At 38.6% G+C, this 27,227-nt stretch overlaps 1 pseudogene; it reads right to left on the bottom strand.

Moving 5' to 3' along the window:
• Positions 1-1,462: 1,462 nt before the first annotated feature.
• The window catches only part of LOC102825401, a 36,190-nt pseudogene continuing 10,425 nt past the window's right edge, over positions 1,463-27,227 (bottom strand).

Genomic DNA, 27,227 nt, shown 5'->3' with positions numbered 1-27,227 from the left:
AAAAGGGAAAAGTCAAATTTGTTGCTCTCCAGGGTACCTTGACAGTGTGTTTTACAACTTAACCAGGCATGTTGCTTCAACTGTTATTCAGCTCTTGTTATTCAAAATCACTCAGTTTAATTTCCCCCTGGGAACTCCACAGTGTGTTAGGTGGTTACTAAAGCCTTGGACGTCAGAGGTGAAACACAGCTGTGATTCTAAATGGCTCACTCACAGGTGGAGAATGGCCATGACAGAGCTTATGGAGTTGGGGGCGAGTTATTAAGGCAGTTAGCTGCTCAACAACCCCAGACAAGCTCTATGCTGCAGGTGAATTATAGAGACACAAGAAAAATGAATGCTTTAGCCTCCTGAGAATTCCAAATAATCTTCATATTGAACTACTAGGACTGTGGGAACTGCCAGAAAAGTAATTTTATACAGAAATATTTCCTTAATTAAGAATATGATTCCATATAACAAAGAATGTTGTAGTTTTGTTATGTCAGTTCCAACTCATAGCTACCTTACGCACAGCAGAATGAAATACTGCCTAGTCCTGTACCATCCTCAAAATCATTGTTACGCTTCAGGCCATTGCTGCTGCCACTGTGCCAGTACATTGGGGGTTTCCCTCTTTTACGCTGACCCTCCACTTTACCAAGCATGCTGCCCTTCTCCAGGGACTGGCCCATCCTGATAACATGTCTGAAGTATGAGAGATGAAGGCTTGCCATCCTGGTTTCTAAGGAACATTCTGGCTGTATTCTTTCAACAGAGATTTGTTTGTTCTTCCAACAGTCTGTGGTACTTTTAATATTCTTCTCTAACACCATAACTCAAATGTATCAATTTTTTTCTACAGTCTTCCTTATTCACTGTCCAGTGTCACATGCATGTGAGGTTATTGAAAATCCCATGGCTTGTATCAGATGCACCTTAGTCCTCACACTGACATCTTTGCTCTTGAACTCAATAAAGAGGTCTTGTGCAGCAGATTTGCCTAATGCAATATGTCATTTGATTTCTTTTTTTATGTTTTAAAATGAGTTTGTTAAAGAATGGTTTCAGGAAGGCATTGCTTTTGAGTTGTCATAAAAAAAAATGTGAAGTTTCTTCAGGCTATATAATAAAGGTAATGTAAGAAAGAGGCTAAGGAGCTCTGGTAGCGTCATGGTTACGAATCAGGCTGCGAACCACAAGGTCAGCAGTTTGAAAATACCAGCTGCTCCGTGGGAGAAAGATGAGGCTTTCTGCTCCTGTAAAGATTTACAGCTTCAGAAACCCTGTACAGGGTCGCTATGGGTCAGAACTGACTCGACGGCACTTAACAACAACAACAAAGATGCTACAGAGTTATAAGCATCTCTTTCCTGGCATTCTTTGATAATATAGCACAGTATAGTCATTTCTGCATTGCTAGAATAAATTTTCAAAGTACCTTCTATGCTTCTCTTTACCAAGCAATGAGTAGTAACAGAAGCTAGCATAACAAAATCATTTTCCTTATTGATTCTGAAGAATTGGAGCCAATGTTTTTACCACTGCGATCTACAATTTTCACTTTATCCACTTTAATAAGCTCTGTGACCTCTCTGAATTAAACATAATTCAAAGCAAAAATCAACACATTATTGTAAAATCTGTAGGTATTTTAGAGAGCCCTTGAACTTGACTCTGTTCCTGACCCTCTGAGTCAATGCTGACTATGTCGCGGTATCAGACTGAAGCAGAACTTGAAGAACAAGTTGCAAGGTGATCTGCTGAGATTGTATGAACTCATATAGGTGCTCCTGAAGGCTTTTTTCCAAAGTGATATTTCTGTGTAACTGATATGCATAGCTTAGGGGGAAGAAATTGTTTTTTTCATTCAGGCTTGCATTGGTATCCTATGGGGAAGGCGCTTCCCATTACAGAGTGGACAGAAGCCGTAAAGTAGGAGTCCATTTCATGACCACCTCAGCAGCCACAGAAATACTGAGCTGGTTTGTGACCCCTATTTGATTTCTAGACTGCTGCTTCTATGTGTGTTGACAGTGGATCCAAGCAAAATGAAGTCTTTGATAGCTTCAGTCTGTTTTTCATTGATCATGATGCTATTATTTATTGGGCCAGTACTGAGGAGTTTGTTTTTTTTTCTTTACATTGACGTGCAAGCCATACTGAAGGCTATGGTCTTTGATCTTCATTAGTATTTTAAGTGCTCTTCACTCTTTGTGATAGTTAATACTATGTGTCTTCTGGGTTAGTATAAATTCTCACTGGTTTGGCAGACACTAGACTGATTGCTCTGCCATGCTTTAATAAAATGTAATGACTTATATGATGTGATGTCTTGTGAACAGTCAATCAGGTGAAAGGGGACTTTCCTTGGAGATGTGGTCTGCCTTCAACATATAAATGCATGTCTGTAAAGGCTCTCTCTCTCTCTCCCCTGCATTCTTCTTTTTACCTGACCTGTGATTCTTGGGAGATAAGACTGAAGAAGTCTTTAGCCTGCCACCAGACCTGCAGAATTTGGATTTATCAGCCACCTGAGCCAACCAAATTCTTCAGCCTGTCACTTGGCTGGTGAATTTGGGATTTACCAGCCCCCATAATTGTGAGATCATTTTCTTGAAGAAAATCTCTAGATATATTTATATATAGTCTCCATTGATTTTGCTCTTCTAGAAAGCTCCGACTAAGACATTCTTCAGATACTGTATTTACTTATCAAGAGTAACCAAAACCACCAAAGGGGGCACTGGGAGAACTGGATTTGAGCCCTCACTGTACTCCAGTGGATTGTATTGATTTGAATAAATCATCTACCAGTATTGGTCTTTTAAACACATTTATAAAATTCAAATAGATCTGTACAGAATATTTCATAATTCATTTTTGAAAGTTTAATGTGACTGATCTGAGATTCTTTGCGATAAAATGTCACTGCTGTGACTGTGGCTTCAGGGTGGCATTGAGTCAGTTTCTGAGACTGTATCATTATGGGAGAAGAAAGCCTTATTTTTCTCCCTTGGAGTGACTGGTGGATTTGAACTGCTGACCTTGTGGTTAGCAGCACAATGCATAACATCTATGCTACAAGTGCTCCTTAAACTTCACTAGAAGGAACCTCTTATATTTTGTTAAAAGACTCTACCACACAAGTTAGCATATGACTTACCGGATAAAAGAACCATGTATGAATAGTTCGATGAAACCTATTCCTTTAAATAGTATATTTATTAAAGTATAGCAATTAAAAAATGAAAGCAAGAGTTGTCAAAATTTCACACGTTGTATCACTTGATCCTCATAAAAATTCTTTAAGGTTGTTATTGTTGATAAGTACTGTGGAGTCGGCTCTGACCCAACTCAGAGTTTCTGAGGCTATAAATCTTTACAGGAGAAGAACACTTCATCTCTCTCCAGTGGAACTGATGGTAGTTTTGAACTGCTGACCTTGAGGCTGGCAGCCTGACTCCTAACTACTACACTTCCAGAGCTCTTTTCTTTAAGGTAGATCATTTCAATTTAACACAAGAAAAGAACTGCAGTTTAAAGAGGGTTACTTTTTGTCTATGTGTACATTATTAACAAATGGCAGGGATAGTCTTAATTTTCATACCCTTTTTACGCCACTGTGAACTGTTTATGCCAATAGCTGTGATAATAGAATTAAGAATCCTTTCATGCTTCGATCAAAAGCAATTGATTGAAAGGTGTATGCTATACACATTGTAGAATGTCTGTTCACCAATGAAATAGTACACTCAAATATATGTAAACAATTCTTTTATTATTAAAATATTTCACTACCTTTGTGATATTAAAACAAATACATGTATAAAAGTATTATTGAATTAATAGCAGTTTTCTATCAATATATGTTTTCTCAATCAATGGGTACAATCAAGAAACTAATATTGCTTGGAGTCTATGAAACTTTGGTTGTTAAAAATGAGCCTCCATGAACTTCCTTAGGTTATGAGAATGTTCTTTATCTTGATTTGGGTGTGAATTATATGGGTATATACACTTGTTAAGGAGACCAGGTAGCCTAGTGGATTACAAGTTACACAGTTAACTGCAAGGTCAGTAGTTGGACTCTACTAGTCACCTCTCAGGAGAAAAATAAAGCTTTCTGCTCCCGTAAAGATTTACAACCTTAGAGTCAGAATCAACTCATGGTACACAACCACCACCATCACCATACATTTGTTAGAATTCATTAAACTTAACATTTAGACTTCATGTATTTCACTGCTAAGAATTTTACCTCAATTTTAAAAAAATGAGTTCTTATGGCACTTGGGAAGTTGACAATCCTGATGCCCATCAATTTCTTGAGTTCTGACTACATTTCCCTTTTTAAGGGCATCATAGTATTTGGGGTGATAGTGAGGCGGTCCTTCCCATGCCCTTTGTGAACATAACTTAAAAATCTCAAGGAATGAATGAAGTTAGACACCTGTGAGTAGAAACCAAGATATTAGCTGCAATTGTGTTTCTGTGAAGTGTGAAATGGCTGTAACATCAGTCAAGGTGATCAGGACGTACATTTGTAAAGGCAGAAAGAAAATGTGATTGGTGTTTAGGAAATGGAATCTCATTGAATCGAGGAAGACAAGAGTCAATGCAACTGACTAGGTTCTGTGAGTAGAAAAGGGTCAATCTTAATCATAAAAAGGAAGTATGAGGGTTACTTGATCATATCCAGAAAGTATGAGGGTTACTTGATCATATCCAGAGTAAGGAGTCCTGGTGTGACGCCGTGGGCTAATGCGTCAGACTGCAAAGTCATTTGAACTACCAGGTCGGTGGTTCAAGCTCACCAGCTGCTCCTTGGAAACCTTATAAAGGGTCACTATGGGTCCTTGGAAACCCTATTCAGGGTTGCTATGGGTTGGAAATTAATATAACAACAACAACATCCAGATTAAAAACATGCTTAGATATAATAGATAAAAATTCAGGCATAAAAGAGGTGCTCTTTTGGGTGGCAGTGTTGATCATGGACTTTCATTGTGTTGTCGAGTTGGTTCCAACTCATAGCAACCCTGTGTAGGGTTTCCGAAGAGTAGCTGGTGGCTTTGAACTTGGTTCAGATAAAATAGACTTCAAATTAGTCATCTTTCTTTACTCTGGTTCTCACTCAGGAGGCAGCCTTTTGTTTGCTGACTTGACTTTTCAAGTAATCTGATTAAAGGAATTGGGTGATCTAGGCAGAAGATGTAAATATTTTTGACATTGCAAAGTTCTATTAAATTAGCATCCTGTATTATATATCAGTATCTTTTAAATATAGTTAATATGATACAGTTAATAATACAGTTCCGTTGTGTCTGATCATTTCTAAAGACTTCACTTTTAAGTTTATTGATAGGAAAAGTTTGGTGACTCTTTGTATTAGTCAAGAATTTTTGGTTTTCTAGTGACAAACAGAACTTCAAGTTGTTTGAACAAAAGCATGAATTTATTGGTTCATTCAACTTCAAAGTTCAATGTGGCACTGCCTTCAGGCTAGCAGGATCTAGAGGCTTAAATAATTCGGTTAGGGATATTGATATCTCCATCTCTAGGCTTTACCTTGCCCTCCAATAGAGAGAACTTCTTTATCCTAGAGTTTTGCAAAAATCTTGCACCAGTATCCAATTAGTATGACTTGGGTCAAACCACAGAGCTTGAGCAAGAATGTGCTGATTGGTTTAGACTTAGTTTTATCTATAGCTGGGGGATGTGGACAGCCCCTCTAAACTCATAAGGGTGAACACTGGGAAGGGTATTTCCTAAATGGAAAATTGTTGCTGTTATTTTGGGGTTCTGTTGAGTGTTTTCTGATTCCAAGCAACCCCATATCCAAAACAGTTTCATGGGGTTTTCTTGCTTGCAGACTTTCTGTAAATAGATCACCAGCTCATTCTCCCATAGAACCACTGGATGGGTTCAAACTGTCAACCTTTTGGTTATCAGCGGAGTGTTTAACCAAATATTGTTGTTGTTGTTAAGAGCTATTGAGTTGATTCTGACTCATATTGACCCTTTGTAGGGTTTCCCAGAAGTAGCTGGTGGGATTGAACTGCCAACATTGAGGTTAGTAGTCCCATGCTTATCCTACAGTGCCATACCAGGACTCCTCACCAAAAGTTGTTGTTGTTGTCAAGTGCTGTTGGGTCATTTCCAACTCATAGTGATCCTGTATAGGATTTTTGAGGAGCGACTGGTGAGTTTGAATCACTGACCTTGAGGTTCAAACCGACTTTGTAATCCAGTTCTCATCCTACATCACCACACCAGAACTCCCAGTAGAGGTACTGATATCAGACAAGGGAAGGATGGAAGCTCGGCTGGTAAAGCACACACAAACAGCCATGCCCTTCAGAGTTACAATGATCTGTGAGACTTTGTCTAGCTTGCCAGTCAATACCCCCAGATCCCTTTATCCTAAACCAACACAACAGACAAAGCAACCACCAGTGGTAAGTGTTTATGATTCTGTTTTCTTTTTCTTTTTCTTTTTTTCCTAAAGTAACTATTCTAAATTTTGAGTCTTGGTGTAGCACTGTGGGATGAACACTGAACTACTAGCCACAAGGTTGGGAGTTCAAACTCAGTTGTTCCTTGGAAAACCTATACAGGGTCACTGTGAGTCAAAACTGACTTGATGATACTTAACAATAATAACATTGGGGTTATGGAAATGCTGGTGTGGCACTGTAGGATAACCACTGGACTGCTAATGGCCAGGTAGGCATTTAAACCCATCAACCATTTCTTGGAAAACCTATACAGGGTTGCAACTGACTTGACAGCATACAACAAGAATTCTAAATTTAATTTAGGAAGGAAAATAAAATATAACTTTGACCCTATATCTTAAGTTCATTACCCTGATGTTGTTGTTGTTCAGTGCCACTAAGTCAGTTACAACTCATAGTGACCCTGCATAGGGTTTCCAAGGAGAGACCTGTGGTTTTGAACGCTTGGCCTTGCGGTTACTAGTTCTGTGCTTATCCTGCAGTACCACACCAAGAGTTCCATGATCCCTAATGTTGTTGATGTTACTAAGTGTCATCAAGTAAGTTTTGACTCACAGCAACCCTGTATAGACTTTCCAAGAAGCTACTGGTGGGTTTGAATCCTGACCTTGTGGCTGGCAGTTCAGTGCTTGTCCTACAGCCACAACAGGATTTCAATGTTGCTGTTGTTGTTGTTTCTCATAAATGCCATTGAGTCAGTTCAGGACTTCAATAGTCATTCTTAAATAATTGTGACTTCTTGAGAAGAAGAAGATACACTGAAGCCATGTAATATTTTTCATGGCTGGGATTTGTTTTATTTGTTTCATAAAAATAAACTAATAAACAATGGCTTCATTGTGACAGTGGGGCAAACAACCATTCATTCTTTCATTCTGCAGTTATTTACTAAACACTTACTCTATGCACAGAAGCTTTACATTGCTGTAAATATGTAGTTAATAAATGGGGAACTCCAGTTTAATCCCTGCACCCAGAGTCAGTGTTCTTAACTGTGATTCTATGTACTCATCATAGTAAGTTATGTGCCACTGATGGTGTCTGGCACAGAATACACCAAAGACAAGCTCACTGCTGTTGGCCTGATCCCAGCTTATGTCAACACCATGTGTTACAGTGTAGAACTGATATATATGGTTTTCTGGGCTATAATATTTTGAAATAGAAGCGCTGATGTTGCAGTGGTTAAGTGCTTGGGTGATAACTGAAGGGTTAGCTGTATGAACCCAATAGCCATTCCATAATAAAAATATGTGGCAGTTTGCATCTGTAGAGATTTATACCATGGAAACCCTATGGGGCAATTCTGCCCTGAGTCACTATGAGCTGGAATCAACTTGATGGCCACAAGTTTTTTGTTGTAATTTAAAAAAAAAATTTTTATGGAAGTAAATTGTCAGTCTTTCTTTTGTGGCTGAAAGAAACCATTAGGTTTATAGTTGAGCACAAACTTCTGGTACAAGATATCGGTGCAATAAATTACTGGGCAGAATTAGAAACAGTAAGTCAAGAGCAGGTAGTATGTGATGATCCAAGTCAACTGGTTGGTAGATGGTATTAGGAAAGTCTGAAATAAAATCAGCCATGAAGGATGATACTTTAGTTCTTAGAAGAGTTTAACAGGAGTCAAAATAAGCTACCGTGCTGGGAAAACTGCTATACTGTACAGGGAGAGTGGCACACAGGGCCAGAAGAGAGGTCTAGGTACCTGAACTATGTTGCATGATATAAATGAAATCAGAAGCAAGGTGGAATCTGAGGCCTCGTGGAAACAGTGGTTCATGGTTGGACTTGGACTAGCAGGAAGTGGGAAGGCACGATTCTGTGTCACCCTGAGAGCAGTCTGGGGAAGACAGAGCTGCTGGTAGGCATCAGGAGGCTCAGCTTAAAGGAGAGAGAGAGGAAAGGGTGGTGGACCAGGGCACTGGGTACATTTTCTCAGTCATCTACATGCTTATTGATGATGCTGGATTGCTACCTTGACAATTGTATGTGTGTGTGTGTGTGGTAATCAATCTTCTAGCCTATTTGGAGCTATTTTTAGAAAGCATTCTTTATAGGCTCTCTTTGGATTCTTAAAACATGTCTACAGCTACCTTATCAAGACGATTCTCCAGAAAAGTACATTTATTTCTTACAAGCAAGCAAGCAACCACTAAGCAGCAAAAAATAGTAATATCAAAATATGGTAAATAAAACAATCCTCTCCCAAATCAGTCACCACAATAAAAACTTAATTTAAAAATCACAGCAAGATTTTGAACCAAGTATTTATTTAGACAGCATCTTTAAAATCTGCAGAATTTTCCTAACCTTTTACCATATGAACAAATAAGTACAGTGCCATATATAGTGCCTAACCAAGGGATATTTTTAGGAAAAGGCTGTGAAGAATCAGTCAGAAGACAATAAGATGGTTTCCCCCACCCCTCTGGTTTTTATTTTTTTAAACCACAATTTAAAAAGAAAAAAATCTGGCCTGGACTTAGATAAGGAGTGCTGAATGCAGTTCAGGCCGATTCTTCTCCTGGTTTGTAGAACTGAGCTGATCTCAATAAGGGCAAAAGAGACAATATTTCTTATTCACATTAAAAAAAAATTATTTTATTTATTTTGGTTTTTTTCTATTCACATTTTTGCCTGATTCAAACTCATAGCAAAATTAAGTGTGCTTCTTGGGCCTCTTAGTAAAATTGAGGCTTTTGGGGTCTTGCTTAGATTTCCCACGGACTAGTCATTAAGGAGTAAGAAAATGCAAATTCTGGTTTCCAGTCCATTTTGGCAAGTATCTTCAATTTTATGTGCCTGTTATTTCCTTTATAAAGCCAACAGTTTTGATTAGGTTGAAATTTTCAAAATTCCTGGCACTTTGGCAACATGGTAAATTTTTATATTCATAGACTAAATATAGAGAACATGCCTACATATGGCAAATTATAATGAAACAAAACTTATGCTGGTTTAAATTCTATGAGCCATGAATTAAAAATAAAAGTCTGCAGAAATAGCTGGAAAACTGAAAATAATAACAATGTTAATGAAGTACTAAAAATAAGATTCGGTATGCATGCTCTAACAGTTTCTCTCTTGCTTTTTTCCATGTAATTTCTTTTTGGGGGCATGTCAACTTAGTCATTAATTTCCCTCCTCCCAGTGGTAATATACCACAGTCTGCCTCAGGCACTTGGGTCAATAGTAATAATAATAGTTCACTTTTCTTACCATAAGACAAACACCATCTCAAGCAATGATCTCAGTATTTTACCCCACTCTCCCTACAATGCAACACCATTTTATAGATCAACAAACAGACCTAATGCTGATATCATTAGGTTAATGACAGAGAGACTTGAGAATGGAATCTGGTTTGCTTGGCTTCAAAGCTTATATTATGGATTGAATTGTGTTCCACCCCCACATTCCCCACCCCATGCCAGAATGTCAGGGGTCTTCAAAATACTTAATGAAAAAGTAAAAATAGAGCTAAGGGATTTTTACCAAGTCCTCTTGTAGGTGTGTGGGATTCTATACCCTGTCTATACCTGGGAAGTTCTGGTGTGGTGCTGTTGGCTAATGTGCTGGACTGTAAAATCCACTTGAACCAGGAAGCCCGTGGTTCAAGTTTACCAGTTGCTCCTTGGAAACCCTATACAAGGTTGCTATGGGTTGGAACCTGACTCAATGGTACTTAACAACAACAACAACAGACATAGGTGTGGATATAATCTAGCCTAATGTGATGTAAAATCCTCACCACTGGACCGATATACAACATTCTTATCAATGGAGAAAAGATTGAAGTTGTCAAGGACTTCATTCTTCTTGGATAGACTATCAACTCTCATGGAACCACAGTCACAAATCAAACGACGAATTGCATTAGGCAAATTTGCTGCACAAGACCTTTTTAAAAGGGTTGAAGAGCAAAGGTGTCAGCTTGAGGAATAAGGTGCTCCGGACCCAAGCCATGGTGTTTTCAATAACCTCATATACATGTGAAAGCTGGACAGTGAATAAGGAAGACATAGAATAATTGATGCTTTGGAGTTATAGTGTTGGAGGAGAATATTGAAAGTACCATGGGCTGCCAAAAGAACCAACGGATCTGTTTTGGAAGAAGTGTAACTAGAGTGCTCCTTGGAGGCCAGGATGGCCAAACTTCGTCTCTCTTACTTCAGACATATTGTCAGGAGGGACCAGTCACTGGAGAAGGATATCATATTTGGTAAGGTGGAGGTTCAGAGAAAAAGAGGAAGACCTGCAGCTAGATGGATTGGCAAAGTGGCAGCATCAATGGGCTCAAGCGTGGCAACAATAGTGAGGTTGGCCTAGGATCCGGCAGTGTTTCATTCTTTTGTGCATAGAGTCTCTATGAGTTGGTACTGACTTGATGGCACCTAACAACAACACATGTAATGTTGGATTCCCAGTGTGGTGCTGCAGGATAATGCACCAGATCACAAGGTAAGTTTGAACCACAAGGTTGGCAATTCAGACCCACCAGCTGCTCCTTAAAAAACCTAGACAGGGTCGCTGTGAGTTGGAACCAACTCAACAATAATCAACAACAGTAACAACAACAATGTAATGTCATCACTTTCATTATGAAAGGCAAAGTAATCAGCCAGTCAGTAGTGGGTGTACCAGTGCAGTGTGAATACTAAATGTAACCACTTCTGAGTTATGGAAAGAGCAGCATAAACACAGAGCTATACATGCAGACAGAGCGGGGAAGACAGACACTTTCAAATGAGATGGGAGCAGATGCATCCACAAGTCCAGGAATTCCATGGAAGCTGGTGCTGCAGTGGTTAAGCACTCAGCTGTTAACTTGAAGGCTTGAACCTACCAGTGGATCTAAGGTAGAAAAAACCTAAACATCTGCTCCCATAAAGATTATGGCCTAGGAAACTCTATAGGGCAGTTCTACTCTGTTCTATGTCATGCTTTGAGACTGAATTGACTTGATGGCACACAACAGAATCTAAAAAAGATGAAGAACTCCTTTAACATTCACACCTTGAATTTGGACACCTAACCTCCTAAACTGTGAGAAAATGAATTTCTATTTTTCAATCACCCACTATGCCACAGGGCTTCAACATTGACAATGAGTCCCACATTAGGGTGAAGGTGAGTGTGGTGGTGGTGATAGTGTGCCGTGGAGTCAGTTCCAACTCATAGCGACCCTGTACAGGGTTTCTCAGGCTGTAAATCTTTACGGGAGCAGTAAGCCTCATCTTTCTCCCGTGGAACTGCTGGTAGTTTTGAACTGTTGACCTTGAGATTAGCAGCCTGATTCATAACCACTGTGCTACCAGTGCTCCTTGAGGGTGAGAGAGTACAAACTGCTAAATCAAGAGGAGAATAAGGCTGCATGCACAACTAACGCCCTTGCACAATTACACTATATCAAATATTTATAATTTTACAAAGCACTGCAATCTTTTTTGTCTAAACAATTTATAGATTCTTAGCAGACCTCTAAGAAGATAATGTGTAACACAAGACACAGGAAAATCCATGTCTAGATGATTAAGGATTTATCCAATGTTAAACCTGGATCTGATCTTCAATGATCTTTAATTATTAGCATGTTGTTGTTGTTAAGTGCCATCGAGTCGATTCCGACCCATAGTGACCCTGTATAGGGTTTCTGAGGAGCAGCTGTGAGCTTGAACCGCCAGCCTTGCAATTCCAACGGCTTTGCAGTCTGGTGCAACAACCCACAGTGCCATTCCAGGACTCCAATGATTAGCAGAGGTTAACAGACATCATCAAACAATATCATTAATATCACATCCAAGTAAAATTTTGCTCAAGATAATTAAAAAACAGTTGCAACAGTACATTTACAGGGAGCTGCCACAAATCCAAGCTGGATTCAGAACAGGACGTGGAATATGGATTATCATGACTGATGTCAGATGTATCTTGGCTAAAAGCAGAGAATATCAGAAAGTTATTTACTTGTATTTTATGGACTACACAAAGGCATACAACTGCATGGATCATAATAAACTACGGATAACATTAGGAAGAATGGGATTTCCAGAATATTTAATTGCGCTCATGAGCTAGCTGTACATAGAAACAGGAGGCAGTAGCTCGAACAGAAAAAGGGGATATTGAATGGTTTAAAATCATACAGTTTGAATAAGTATTCCCTTACCATATTTATTAAATCTGTATGCTGAGCAAATAATCTAGGAAGTTGGACTATATGAAGAAGAATGTAGCATTAGTATCAGAGGAAGACTCATTAACAACTTGAGATATGTAGATGATACAACTTTGCTTGCTGGAAGCAAAGAGGACCTGAAACATTTGCATATGAATTGCACCTCAATGTAAAGAAAGCGAAAATTCTCACAACTAGATAAATAAATGGCATCATTATAAATGGGGAAAGGAGTGAAGTTGTCAAAGATTGCATTTTGGTTGGATCCATAACCAGTGCTTATGGAAGCAGCAGTCAAGAAATCAAACAAGTATTGCATTAGGCAAATCTGCGCGTAAGGCCTCTTTAAAGAGTTCAAGAGCAAAGAGGTCAGTTTCAGCACTAAGTTGTTAGGTAGCAAGAAAGGTCAGAGAAGAAATGATGCATTTGAATTATGGTGTTGGTGAAGACTATTGAAAATGCCATCAATTGCCAGAAGAACAAAGAAATGCTCTCTAGAAGGGAGGGTGGTGAGATTTTGTCTCTTGTATTTTGGGCTTGTTGTCAGGAAGCACTAGAGAAGGACATCATGCTTGGTAAAGGGTAGAGTCATTGAAAAAGAGGACGGACGATCCCCAACAAGATGTAGTGACACAGTGACAACAACGAGGGGCTTAAACATAACAATTAGGAGGTTGGTGCAGGACTGGATAGTGTTTTATTCTGTTATGCGTAGGGCTGCTGTGAGTCAGAATCGACTTGGTGGCACTTAACAACAACAGCTTCTTTTTTGTTGTTGTTGTTGTCAAGTGTTGTCGAGTCAATTCCGACCCATAGCGACCCTGAATAGGGTTTCCAAGGAGCAGCTGGTGAGCTTGAACCACTGACATTGCAGTTCAAACGGCTTTGCAGTCTGGCGCATTAACCCACAGCGCCACACAAGGGGGCAAATATGCTACTCTTAATTTTTCATCTATGGCTCTAGCCTTCTCTTTTATATTCTGTGTTCAATGATGGTGACCAGAATATAAACCAAGGTGAAATTTTGAAGCCTTCTCATATGTAAGGTGCCTACCTGGACCTACCCATAAAATAGGGTGGATTGATTGCTCAAAAGGAGTCTGAATGTCTTCCTGTGACTTGACTAGGAGTTGGGCCTCGCAGGGCAATCAATCAAGCTGAGACCTAATGCTTGTCAGTTGCTTAAGAGGAATATTTTCTTATTGGTACTGGGATCCTAAAGGTTTTTTATGAAGTATAAGGCCTTTATTTGAAGGAGTTCGTCCTAAAAATTTCTTCTTAATCTATCTCACTAGGTGATTTCCTAAATTGTAGCTCCATCATGACGTAACCTTCACAAAGTTTTAGATGTTTTGAGATATTTCTGGCATGAAAGTGCAGATTTGCTTCCTCAAGGGTAAAAAATGCATATATGTATGTGTATACGTGTATACTTATATACCTAATTTTTCTCTTTTTCTCACTTTATATACACACACACACACAAACACAGATTTTATCTTAACACTCATGCATACCAAAACAACAAGAGAAGAGTGACTGCTTGGTCTAAAATCAAGACTTTCAGACTTGATTTTGCTACTAATTATGTATGACCTTGAGTGAGTCTTTGAAAAATGACCTTATCATAGTATAGTATGTTGTTGTATGACTGGAAAGCTTAGGTATTAGAAAAGAATACAACTTAAAATTTGACAAAGCAATTCTAGATGGGCAGCTTTGGTTTCCCTTGAGACTCATGATAGGTCTATTTGTTCTTCTTGGCATGTAATGTAAACTTGGAAAGTGACTTTCAGTAGGAAATATCACCACATAGAAGTAATCATAACATTTCTGTGTCTTTTCCTAATCCTTTTTCAATGCAAATGTGTATGTTAGTGTGTATATCTATTCTCTCATATATGATTGGGTCCTGTCAACAACCTCTGGCTTCCCCCCACACTGACCTAGTAGCATTTTCTGTCAGAGAAACTACTATTTTATTGATAATTTCAAGCAGATGAGAGAAAGGGAATAGAAGCTACCCTACAGAGCACACAGCATTTTGCTTCAAAATTCACATTCTCTATTTAGCTCTTAGCTAAATTCTTTCTGTTTCTGGATTATTCTTCCACCTTGGCAGTTGTGCGCCTCTTCTTAACTTTCAACTGCCATAGTTCAGGAGAAGAAGGAGACAAGCCTAATAGCTTGTTGTACCGTTACCATATATTATCCAGGTGAGGGGAAACTACAGAATTACCACATGTCATATATGTGAATATGCAAACATGAATTTCTGAAAACTGAATTCCTAGTGTACATTTTTCTGCCTCCTTTTTTTCACGGATATATTTTGTCCATTTCCTCATGGCACTAAATATGTTTCAAGAAAACATGATTTTAATGGTCTCCCAACAAGAATAAAAACTTTTGTATGAAGGAAAGCAGCCTGGACATTGTGTGGAATCTAGGAGATAAGATGGCCCTCATCACAAGAGATTAGTAGCACTTTTATCACCCTCAACAGCATGTGAGGAAGCTGAGCTTGTCTTGGAGGATGAGAAAGAGATCAGAAAGCTAATACTGAATACCTTCTTATGATTTATACATATCCATTTAAGGCTCTCTGGTGAAATGAGGTTCTTTGGGAGTCCTGTTGTCTTGGTTCTTTGGAAAGACAGCTGGAGAGATTTTCTCCGTAAACCTTGAGAAGTTCCCATCACCCTAGTTTTCTACACAAGAGGGTTTGTAGTTTTTATCCAGGTTGATTGACACTTCATAGGTAAACTGTACAACCTGTGGTTTGATGCTTTTTGTAGGGTCTTACAAGTTGATTCGTATACAGTTGGCAGGACTGGTCAATAAACTATGCAAATGAAGTGTCTGTGGTCTACCAGGAGGAGATTGGTTGTTCATAGCCCAGGTGGAAAAGCTATCCATTGAAATTGACAATGAGTTATTTATCTAGACAGTCGACCCCACAGACGTTTTTCAGACAGGAAGAAGCAGGAAGAAGAAAGAAGAGAAAAGAAGCAGAGAGAAAGTTGGCAAGAATCTTCCTAAAAGAGCTTTAACATGGGCCAAGAGGAGTCTGCCCTTAGGGGGCAGAACCTCTCCTCAGGAGTCTGAGAGAAGGACCACATGGTGGAAAGGAGCTGAAAGAATTGTTTGTTGTTGTTGTTAAGTATCGTGGAGTTGGTTCCAACTCATAGTGACCCTGTATAGGGTTTCCGAGGCTGTAAATCTTTATGGGAGCAGAAAGCCTCATCTTTCTCCCATGGAACAGCTGGAAGTTTCGAACTGCTGACCTTGCAGTTTGCAGCCCGATTCGTAACCACTATGCTACCAGAGCTCCTTGTACTGAGAAAGAAAGGTTGCCCATGAGGTTCCTGTTCAGAGTTGTAGCCTTTTGACCCTGATCCGGAGTTGTTACTGTCTTAATAACCCACATGACTACAAGTTCATAAATTCTGTAAGCCATTGTTTCTAATCCATCACTGTCGACTAATGCTTTCTAGTTGGGACTCTTCTTTAATGTATTTAGCCCAAAAAGTTCTTATTCATCTCTCAGTCAAGGTGCCCAAACTCCACCGAAACTTACAGCAGCTCTTCAAGTCTGTATAATGTCTTCTTCTTTGTCAAACCTGTGTTTCTAGTGTAGGTTGGTAGAGACAGTATTCTACTGCTTAGCTAATTGCTTTGCTAATTATTCAAAGAAAATGTAGAAGAACGGTGTTGCATTTTTCATCAAAAAGAACACACAAAGATCTGTCTTAAAGTACAATGCTGTCTGTGACTGGGTAATAGCCATAGGCCTACAAGAAAGACATGTTAGTGTAACTGTTATTTCCATTTATGCACCAACCAGTAAAGTCAATAATGATGAAACTGAAGAGTTCTACACACTTCTTCAGTCTGAAATCGATCACGCATGCAATCAGGATGTATTGACACTTACTGGTGATAGGAATGTGAAGGTTGGAACAAAGAGAAAGGATCAGTAGTTGGAAAGTATAACCTTGGTAATAGAAATGATGCTGGTGATCTCATGATAGAATTTTTCAAGACCAATGACTTCTTCATTGCAAATACTTTTTTACACAACGTAAAAGATAACTGACTAAACACATGGACCTCACCAGATGGAGTACACAGAAATCAAATTGACACATTTGTGGAAAGAGACCATGGAAAAGCTCCCTATCTTTAGCCAAAGTAAGAGCAGGGGCAGACTGTGGAACAGACCATTAATTGCTCATATTCTAGTTCAGGCTGAAGCTGAAGAAAATTAAAACACATCCACAAGAGCCAAAATATGACCTTGAACATATCCCACTTGAACTTAGAGATTATCTCAAGAACAGATTTGATGCATTAGACATTGAAGACTGAAGATGAGGTGAGTTATGGGATGGCATTAAGAACATCATACAGAAAGAATGCAAAAGATCATTAAGAAGATAAGAAAGAAGGAAAAGACCAATATGGTTGTCAGACGAAACTCTGATATTTGCTCTCCTGTATAGAGATGCTAAAGCAAATGGAAGAAATGAGGAAGTACAAGAGCTGAATAGAAAATTTTGAAGGGTATCTTGAGAAGACAAAGTCAAACATTATAATGAAATGTGCAAAGATCTGGAACTAGAGAACCAAAGGGGAAGAACACGCTCAGTATTTCTCAAGCTAAAACAACTGAAGGAAAAAATTCAAGCCTTGACTTGAAATATTGTTTTTTATGGACAATATATTGAATAATGTAGAAAGCATTAAAATAAGATGGAAGGAATATACAAAGTCACTGTACCAGAAAGAAATGGATGCTGTTCAACCATTTAAAAGGTAGTATATGATCAAGAGCCAATGATTCTGAAGGAAGTCCAAGGTGAATTAACGGCACTGGCAAATAGCAAGGCACTAAGAATTGATGGAATACAAATTGAAATCTTTCAACAAGATGAGGCAGCACTGTAGACACTCACTTGTCTATGCCAAGAAATTTGGCAGACAACCACATGGCTAACTGACTGGAAGAGATCCATATTTATGTCCAATGAGAGGTAACCCAAAGGAATGCAGAAATCATCAGACAATTTTACTAATATCACATGCAAGTAAAATTTTGTTAAAGATAATTTAAAAATGGCTGCAACCATACATTGACAGAAAACTTCCAGAGGTTCAAATTGAATTCAGAAGAGGACATGGAACAAGGGGCATCATTGCTGATGTCAGATGGATCTTGGCTGAAAACAGAGTACCAGAAAGATTTTTACTTGTGCTTTGTTGACTATGTAAAGTCTTTCGATTGTGTGGTTCATGACAAAGCTATGGACAACATTGCAGGGAATGAGTATTCCGGGCTGCTTTATTGTGCTCATGAGGTACCTGTACATAGACTAAGAAGCAGTTGTTCCAACAGAACAAAGAAACACTGAATGGTTTAATATTAGGAAAGGTGCACTCCACACTTGTGTTTTTCACCATATGTATTCAATCTGTATGCTGAGCAAATAATCCAAGAACTTGGTTTTTATGAAAAAATAATTTTGGAGGAAGACTTGTTGACAACCTACTATACGCAGATAATACTGCAAAATCATTTGAACAGCATGGTCAGTAGTTCAAGCTCACCAGCTGCTCCTTGGAAACCCTACACAGGGTCACTATGGGTCAAATCGACACTTACCACCAACAAAAATATGCAGATAATATAACTTTGCTTGCAGAAAGAAAAGAGGACTTAAAATACTGATGAAGATCAAAGATGACAGCCTTCAGTATGGGTTGCACCTCAATGTAAAGAAAACAAAAATTCTAACCACTGGACCAATAAATAACATCCATATAAATGGAGAAAAGATTGAAGTTGTCAAAAACTTCAGTTTGCTCTCATCAACCATCAACATTCAAGGAAGCAGCAATCAAGAAATCAAATGTCGTATTACATTAGGCAAATCTGCTGCACAATTTAAGACCTCTTTAAATTGTTCAAGAGCAAAGATGTCAACTTGAGGAGTAAGATGTGTCTGGCTCAAGTCATGGTATTTTCAATAACCTTATATGCACGTGAAAGACCGTGAATAAGCAAGACTATAGAACAATTAATGCATTTGAGTTATAGTATTGGAGGAGACTATTAAAAGTTCCATGGACTGCCAAAAGAACAAACCAATCTATGTTGGAAGAAGTACAACTACAATTTTCCTTGGAATCCAGAATGGCCAGAATTTGTCTCTCTTACTTTGGACATATTATCAGGAGGGATAAGTCCATGGATAAGGAGATCATGTTTGGGGAAGACCCCCAATGAGATGGATTGGCACAGTGGCAGCAGCAGTGTGCTCAAACATAGCAACTATTGTGAAGTTGGTGCCAGATTGGGCAGTGTTTCATTCTGTTGTGTCAATATGAGTCAGTACCGACTTGATGGGACCTAACAGCAACAAAATAGTTTATTCTAAAAGCCCTGGTGTCACATCAGTTAATTACTTGGCTACTAATCAAAAAGTTGGCAGTTTGAACCCACTAGTCACTCTGTGGGAAAAAAAAGAAACAGCAGTCTGCTCCCATAAATGTTTACAGTCTTATCTCACATGACATAATATCTCTAGGCTCATCTAGTGTGAATTAGCAGATTCAGCATTATTGTTTAACACTGAGTAGTATTCCATCGTGTGTACCATAACTTATGTATCTGTTTTCTCTTAATGGGCACTTAGGTTGTTTCCATCTTTTTGCTATTGTGTATAGTGCTGTGATGAACAGAGGTGTCATTTATTTATTTGTATATTGAATCCTATTTCTCTGGTAGTGGGATTGCTGGATCTTATTGCATTTCTGTTTCCAGGTTTTTAAGGAAGTGCCATATTGTTTTCCATAGTGGCTGTATTATTCCAATCCATCCCATTAGGGGGGGTCTTCCTCTCCTTCTCCAACCCTCCACTTTCCTAAACATATCCTTCTCCATGGACTTATTCCTCCTGAAAATATGTCCGAAGTAAGTGAGACAAAGTCTGGCCATCCTGGATTCCAAGGAACATTCTAGTTGTACTTCTTCTAACAGAGATTGGTTTGTGTTAGAAGTTTCATGGAACTTTCAATAGTCCCCTTCAATACCGTAACTCAAATGCATCAATTCTTCTATGGTCTTCCTTATTCATGATCTAACTTTCAGTCCCACCAGCAGTATATGAGAATTCCAGTCTCTCCACACCCATGCCAGTGTTTGTTATTTTCTGCTTATTTGAACTTTGCTATTCATTCTGTTTTGAGATAACATCCCATTGTTGTTTTTATTTGCATATATCTAATAGCTAATGGGGGAACTGAAGAAAAAATTCAAGCCTTGACTTTCATTATTGAAAGATTCACTGGGCAAATTATTGAATGATGCAGAATGAATCAAGAAAAGATGGAAGGAATACACAGAGTCATTGTACCAAAAGGAAATGGTTAATGTTCAACCATTTCAAGAGATACCATATGAACAAGAGCCAATGATACTCAGAGAGGAAGTCCAAAGTGCATTGAAAGAAGTGGCAAAGAACAAGGCACCAGGAATTGATGGAATAAAAATTGAAATCTTTCAAGAAAGTGAGGCGGCACAGGAGGCACTCACTCATCTCTGCCAAGAAATTTGGAAGACAACTATCTGGCTGACTGATTGGAAGAGATCAATATTTATGCCCATTCCAAAGAGAGGTGACCCAACAGAATGCAGAAATCATCGGACAATCTCTTTGATATCGCAAGCGAGTAAAGTTTTGCTAAAGGTAATACAGAAATGGCTACAATCATACATTGACAGAGAACTTCCAGAGGTTCAAGCTGGATTCAGAAGAGGCCGTGGATCGAGAGATATCATTGCTGATGTCCGATGGATCTTGGCTGAAAGCAGAGAATACCAGAAGGATGTTTACCTATGCTTTATTGACTATGCAAAGGCTTTTGATTGTGTGGATCATGACAAGCTATGGACAACATTGAGAAGTATGAGTATTCCAGAACACTTAATTGCACTTCTGAGAAATCTGTACCTAGACCAAGAAGCAGTTGTTCGAACAAAACATGGGAACACTGAATGTTTTAAAATTGGGAAAGGTGTGAGACAAGGTTGTATTCTTTCACCATACTTATTCAACCTGTATGCTGAGCAAATAATACGAGAAGCTGGGTTCTGTGAAGAAAAACGTGGCATCAGGATTACTCATACTTCTCAATGTTGTCCATAGCTTGTCATGATCCACACAATCGAAAGCCTTTGCATAGTCAATAAAGCATAGGTAAACATCCTTCTGGTAGTCTCTGCTTTCAGCCAAGATCCATTGGTCATCTGCAATGATATCTCTTGTTCCACGGCCTCTTCTGAATCCAGCTTGAACCTCTGGAAGTTCTCTGTCAATGTATGATTGTAGCTGTTTCTGTATTACCTTTAGCAAAACTTAACTCGCTTGAGATATCAAAGAGATTGTCTGATGATTTCCGCATTCCGTTGGGTCACCTCTCTTTGGAATGGGCACAAATATGGATCTCTTCCAATCAGTCGGCCAGATAGTTGTCTTCTAAATTTCTTGGCAGAGATGAGTGAGTGCCTCCTGTGCCGCCTCACTTGCTTTCTGATATTAATTGAAGGTATGGAGGGGATGATATTTCCCAGGAAGGTAAGAGATGGGCTGAGCACAGAGCATTAAGATATAGCTGTATTTAAGGGACAGGCAGAAAAATAGATACAATGAGGGGAAATTGAGAAATGGATGGAGAAGTAGGAGAAAAACTAAAAGGGAATCACGAGGCAGAAATTACGAGCAGAAAGATGTGGATCCCACAGACTCTTCAAGGACATTCTTATTATGAAACTTTTAGTCACAAGCAGCAAAACCCATAGAGAACTCATAGAATGCTTGTGTCCCTCAGTCAACCTAAAGGCAAACCATGTAACCGGGCCTCACAGGCAAATGGAACCAAGAGATGGAAAGATGTCAGGGGCACAGGAGATAACTGCTTCAGCTTTAAACACTACTTTATTCTTGTCTCTGCAGACCGTCTCTTTACTTTTACCTACCTCACAACATTTAATTTAGATATTGAGACATTTTCTGAATCCTAGTTCAAAATCATGACAGAGAGAACGTAATTGATAGCAGTTTGTTAGGTATCCATCAGTGATGCAATCAACTATGACATGGTGGGAATGAGGGAGAGTCCATATTATAAACATGGTGGCCAGAATTCCTTTCTGGTAAAGAAAGGAATAATTCTCAGAGAAGAAACACTCTGAGTTGGACAGATGCCCCAAAGATATTTACTATCAGATTAATCAAAACAGCTGTATAAGGCCTTGGCAAGGAGCTCAAGTAGTGTAGTGATTACAAGTTACATTGCTAACCTCAAGATCAGAAGTTCAAAACTATCAGCTGATCAGTGAGAGAAAGATGAGGTTTTCTACTCCTGTAAAGATTTACAGCCTCGGAAACCCTATGCAGGGTCACTATGTGTCGGAACTGACTCCATGGCACATAACCACCATCATCCTTTCATGGAGATATCAATTACAATGAAAGCCGGGAGAATACAGACTCCTTTTTTCTCTTCTGTACTTTTGATTCCTCTGTCAGTCCAAAGGGAAAGTCTCATTCCTATCTTCTGGGTTGATTCCCCTAAACCAGAGACAAGGATAAAAGAAATTGCTTGTGAAATGACTTGACATTCTCAGGTCAAAGGGTCTAAACAAATACAAAGGATTTTCACTTCTTTTTTCCCCCTTTCTTAGGAAGAGCTTTAACTTTCTGATCATTTTTTCCTTCATCTGGGTTTCATTGATTTCCCAAATTGTACTAGTAACTTTCTGGCTTTCATTAATCAAACTGCCACCTGTGATAGACTGCTGGTCCCTCATCTTATTTTGATTAATTCTGTTCTCACATTCATCTCTCAGCACAGTTTGCAGCAGCTGATTTGTTATGGGCAGAATGGAACGGGGGTAGACAAGGGATTTGGGTAGTGGAGTCATCTCCTGAATCCGATTGAGTCTGTCTTTTAACAGATTTTTTTTCCCCCATATTCTCTCCAGCTCTAAGAATAGCAGTACCAGCTGTACTTGTCTGAGCCATATCTAAACTAATAAAATAAAGTGGGATTATTGACATTTTCTTGCTTCGGCTAACAAATGTGCATCTTTGAATTTTTATCAACTAAAATGCTCTTATAATGGAACATTCACATAAATGGGCTTGACATAAAAATGATAATGCACACTTTACTCAGGCTAATTATGCATTTGTATTCCTCTTTCTTATGTTGTCCTTTTATCTGTTTTGCATTTCAGAAATTAGTACTAGATGGAGGCAGTTAAGGAAGCTGATGTAGCATAGTAGTGAGGAGAAGAACTCTGTGATCATACTGTGGTCCTGCTCCTAGTTCTGTTACTAAGACCTGCGTGACCTTAGGGAAATTGTTTGACCTTTCTGAGACTCTATTTTGAAGTTTATGTGACAGATGTAACTAATGGAATACTGTATCTGACACATGGCAAAAGGTAATCCGTGTTAGTTCATAAAAAGGTGTTTTGGTAGGCAAAGAGTGATTTCTCATCCACACTCTATTCAAAATCACTGTTGCAGACATTCTGATAGAAAATGTGTTTAATGTGGTGGATAAATTCAAGAAACCCTGGCAGCCGCATTCAGCAAGTGAAAATGTGGCCATCTTGCTGGTGGGATGGAGTCATACTCTTTTGTATCCAGATTTCTTGACTGATACTTCCATAAGTATTGATGGTCGATCTGACCAAAATGAAGTGTTTGACAATTTCAGTTTGTTTTCCATTTATTTTGATGCTATTTCCTGGTCCAGTGATGAAGATTTTGGTTTTCTTTATGTGGAGGTGCAACCCATACCGAAGACCGTGGTCTTTGATCTTCATCAGTCAGTATTTTAAGTCATCTCCCATTTTAGCAAGCAAGGTTGTATCATCTGCATATCACATTATTAATGAGTCTTCTTCCAATCCCAATGCCACATTTTTCTTCATATAATCCAGATTCTCAGACTATTTGTTCAGCATACAGATTGAATAAGTATGGTGAAAGAATACAACTCTGGCCCACAACTTCATAATTTTAAACCATTCCGTTTTCCCTTGTTCTGTTCAAATAGAGGCCTCTTGGGTCTATGCACAGGTTCCTCATGAGCACAATTAAGTGTTTCAGAATACTCATTCTCCACAATGTTTTCCATAGTTTGTCATGATCCACATAATCAAAAGCCTTTTGTAGTCAATAAACACAGGTAAACATCTTTCTGGTATTCTCTCCTTTCAGCCAAGATGTTAGCAATGATATCCCTTGTTCCATTCCACATCCTTGTCTGAATCCAGTTTGAACCTCTGGTGTTTCCCTGCTAATATACTGTTGAAGACATTTAAAAATTATCTTTAGCAAGATTTTACTTGCCTATGGTATTAATAAGGAGCTATGGTAGTGTAGTGGTTACGAATTGGGCTGTCTACCGCAAGGTCAGCAGTTCAAAACTACCAGCTGTTCCGTGGGAGAAAGATGAGGCTTTCTGCTCCCGTAAAGATTTACAGCCTCAGAAACCCTGTACAGGGTCATTATGAGTCGGAACCGACTCCACGGCACATAACAACAACAACAAATGGTATTAATGATATTGTCCGATGTTTTCCATATTCCATTGGGTCACCTCTCTTTGGAATGGGAATAAATATGCATCTCTTTCAATCATTTGGTACAGCTAGTCGTCTTCCAAATTTCTTGGCATAAATGAGTGAGTGCCTCCAGTACTTCATCAGTTTGTTGAAAGATTTCAGTTTGTCTTCCATCAAATCTAACTTCCTTGTTATTTGCCAATGCCTTCAGTGCCCCCTTGAACTTCTTCCTTCAGTATCATTGGCTCTTGATCATATTTCTTGATTATTTCAAATTAGGGTGAACCAAATTTTCCTTCTTAAGGTACTTTCTGGAGCTTAAAAAGATCAAGGCTATATTGACATGAGCAGCAATCTTGATAGTCTAGAAGATGAAACAGTTGAAGAGCCTGACAGTTGAGAGGACTAGCTTATAGCCATAGAAACCCAGGTAAGGGAATTGCCCAGGTGAATGTGTGAGTGAAGCCACTAAAATGCCATTTGTGGTTGTTGCTGTGACACTTGAACTCTCTTACGATGTAGCCTGGAAAATAATAACCGTCTAACCAATGTATGTAGAATAAGTTCCTGTTAATTAAGCATTTTATATGTATCACACTTGTGTATTGTCCTTTTTGTTTATTTTGTTTCTAGAGATTAATATTGAAGCAAAAAATTTCAAAGGAGTCTGTGTTATGGAAACATAGGCTTTTGAATCTGGGAGAAATTTGGACAAGTTACTTAATATATCCATGCCTCTTTTTCTTCATTTATGAAAGAGAATTATTAGAAGATTAAATTGGACACTGTGTGTAAAGTAAATGAATGTGCACCTGCCCTTAACCTTGAACTTTCTATATAGCAACAATCAACTAGTAATAGCTTAACAAGAATTCATGCACACTTACGTGTCTCTTATTCTCATAGCTGAACGTAACATTATGAGAAAGATGTTTAGATTGAGAAAAACAATTTGAATTTTTAGGGTTATGAGTAAATTATAATTATTTCATTATAAAAAATGTTCTCAAACTTCTTTTATAGCAAAGTTTATAGCACAACTTGTGACCCATTAGGTAGGTGATTAATAAGTTTTGATTTGGGGTATCCCTGATAACTTGCTGTTGTTGTTGTTAAGTGTCATCAAGTCGGTTCCAATCCACAGCAACCCTGTATAGGGCTTCTGAGGAGCAGCTGGAGGGTTTGAACTGCCGGCCTTGCAGCTCAAACTGGCTTTACAGCCTATCGCATTATCGTGTAGTGCCACACCAGGACTTCTCCTAATAATTTAGAATAATAATAATGCAACAGAAAAACCACTGGGCTAGGAGACAGGAGACTTGGAACCAAGGCCCAGTTTTGCCACTAATTTGCTACGTGAACTTGGAGCTCAGAATATTTTTTTCCTTAAAAAGAAGTTACCTCAAATTCTTCCTAATAGCCTGTAGTTTTTCAAGGGACCCAAAGGCCTAGTAGAATGTTTTCCCACAGTGAATAAGAGGACCATAAAAATAGTACACGGGAGGCCCCTAATGTGAAAAATCACATGTGAGATTTAAGAAAAATGATAATAACTGCAGCTGGTATGGCATAGCAGTATAAGTACTGGGCTGGTAACTGCAAGTTTACCAGTTCAAACCACCAGTTGATACTTGGAAACTCTATACAAGGCCGTTATGAGTTAGAACCCACCCAACAGTACTTGACAACAACAACGAAAACCATTGAGCATCTACCAAGTTCTAAGTGCTTTACATACATTATCTTATTTAATTTTTAGAGCAACTCTGTGAAATAAGTATTTATATTATCAGCGACAGCTAAGAAAATGGAGGCTTACATGCTAAAAATGGTTCATTATTAAGTAATTCCTCAGTAATGCTTACTCATATACTGTCACTTGCCTCATACACTAACCTAAAATCTGGATTTCCATCTCGGAGAACTGGGATTCAATATTAGATCTATCCATAGTGTTTGTTTATATATTATAATTCTTGACCTTTATTGGAGTCCCTGGGTACTGCAAATGATTAATGTTCTTGGCTACTAACCAAAAGGTTAGTAGTACAAGTGCATCTAAGGCACCTCCAAAGAAAGACCTGGTGATCTACTTCTAAAAATCAGCCATTGAAAACTCTATGGAGCACAGTTCTACTCTGACACATGTGGGGTCATCATGACTCAGAATCAATTTGTCAGTAACCGCTTGGTTTGTTGATTAATCTTTGTTGACTAAGGACTTTGATGAATATTGTATAAATGGTGGTAGAGGTCTCATTCGTCATCACAAAGATCTATCTTGAAGTACAGCATTGTCTGTGATAGGATAATATCCAGATGCCTACAAGGAAGACCAGTTAATACCAGCATTTTTCAAATTTAACACCAACCACTAAAGCCAGCAATGATGAAACTGAAGAATTCTACCAAATTCATCAATGTGAAACTGATCAGATATGCAATTAAGCTGTACTGATCATTACTGGTGATCGGAATGCAAAGGTTATTAACAAAGAGGAAGCATCAGTCATTGTAAAATACCACCTTGGTGACAGAAATGATGCTGGAGATCACATGATAGAATTTAGTAAGACCAATGACTTCTCAATTGTAAATATCATTTTTAAACAATATATGGAGCTCATCCGATGGAATACACAGAAATCAAACTGATTACAGCTGTGGAAAGAGATGGTGGAAAAGCTCCATATCATCAGCCAAAACAAGGTCAGAGGCAGACTATGGAACAGACCATCAATTGCTTATACACAAGTTCAGGCTGAACCTGAAGATTGGGAGAGATACATTTTTGTGTCCATTTCAAAGTGAGGTAACCAAAGGGAATTCTGACATGATTAGACAATATCATTGATATCAAATGCAAGTAAAATTTTGCTAAAGGTAATTAAAAAAAAAAAAA

Source organism: Chrysochloris asiatica, unplaced genomic scaffold (genome assembly GCF_000296735.1).
Source record: "Chrysochloris asiatica unplaced genomic scaffold, ChrAsi1.0 scaffold00003, whole genome shotgun sequence".
In the NCBI taxonomy this organism is placed as follows: domain Eukaryota; kingdom Metazoa; phylum Chordata; class Mammalia; order Afrosoricida; family Chrysochloridae; genus Chrysochloris; species Chrysochloris asiatica.
Note: the sequence above shows the minus strand (reverse complement) of the source record. Positions and strands in the feature narration are given on the sequence as shown.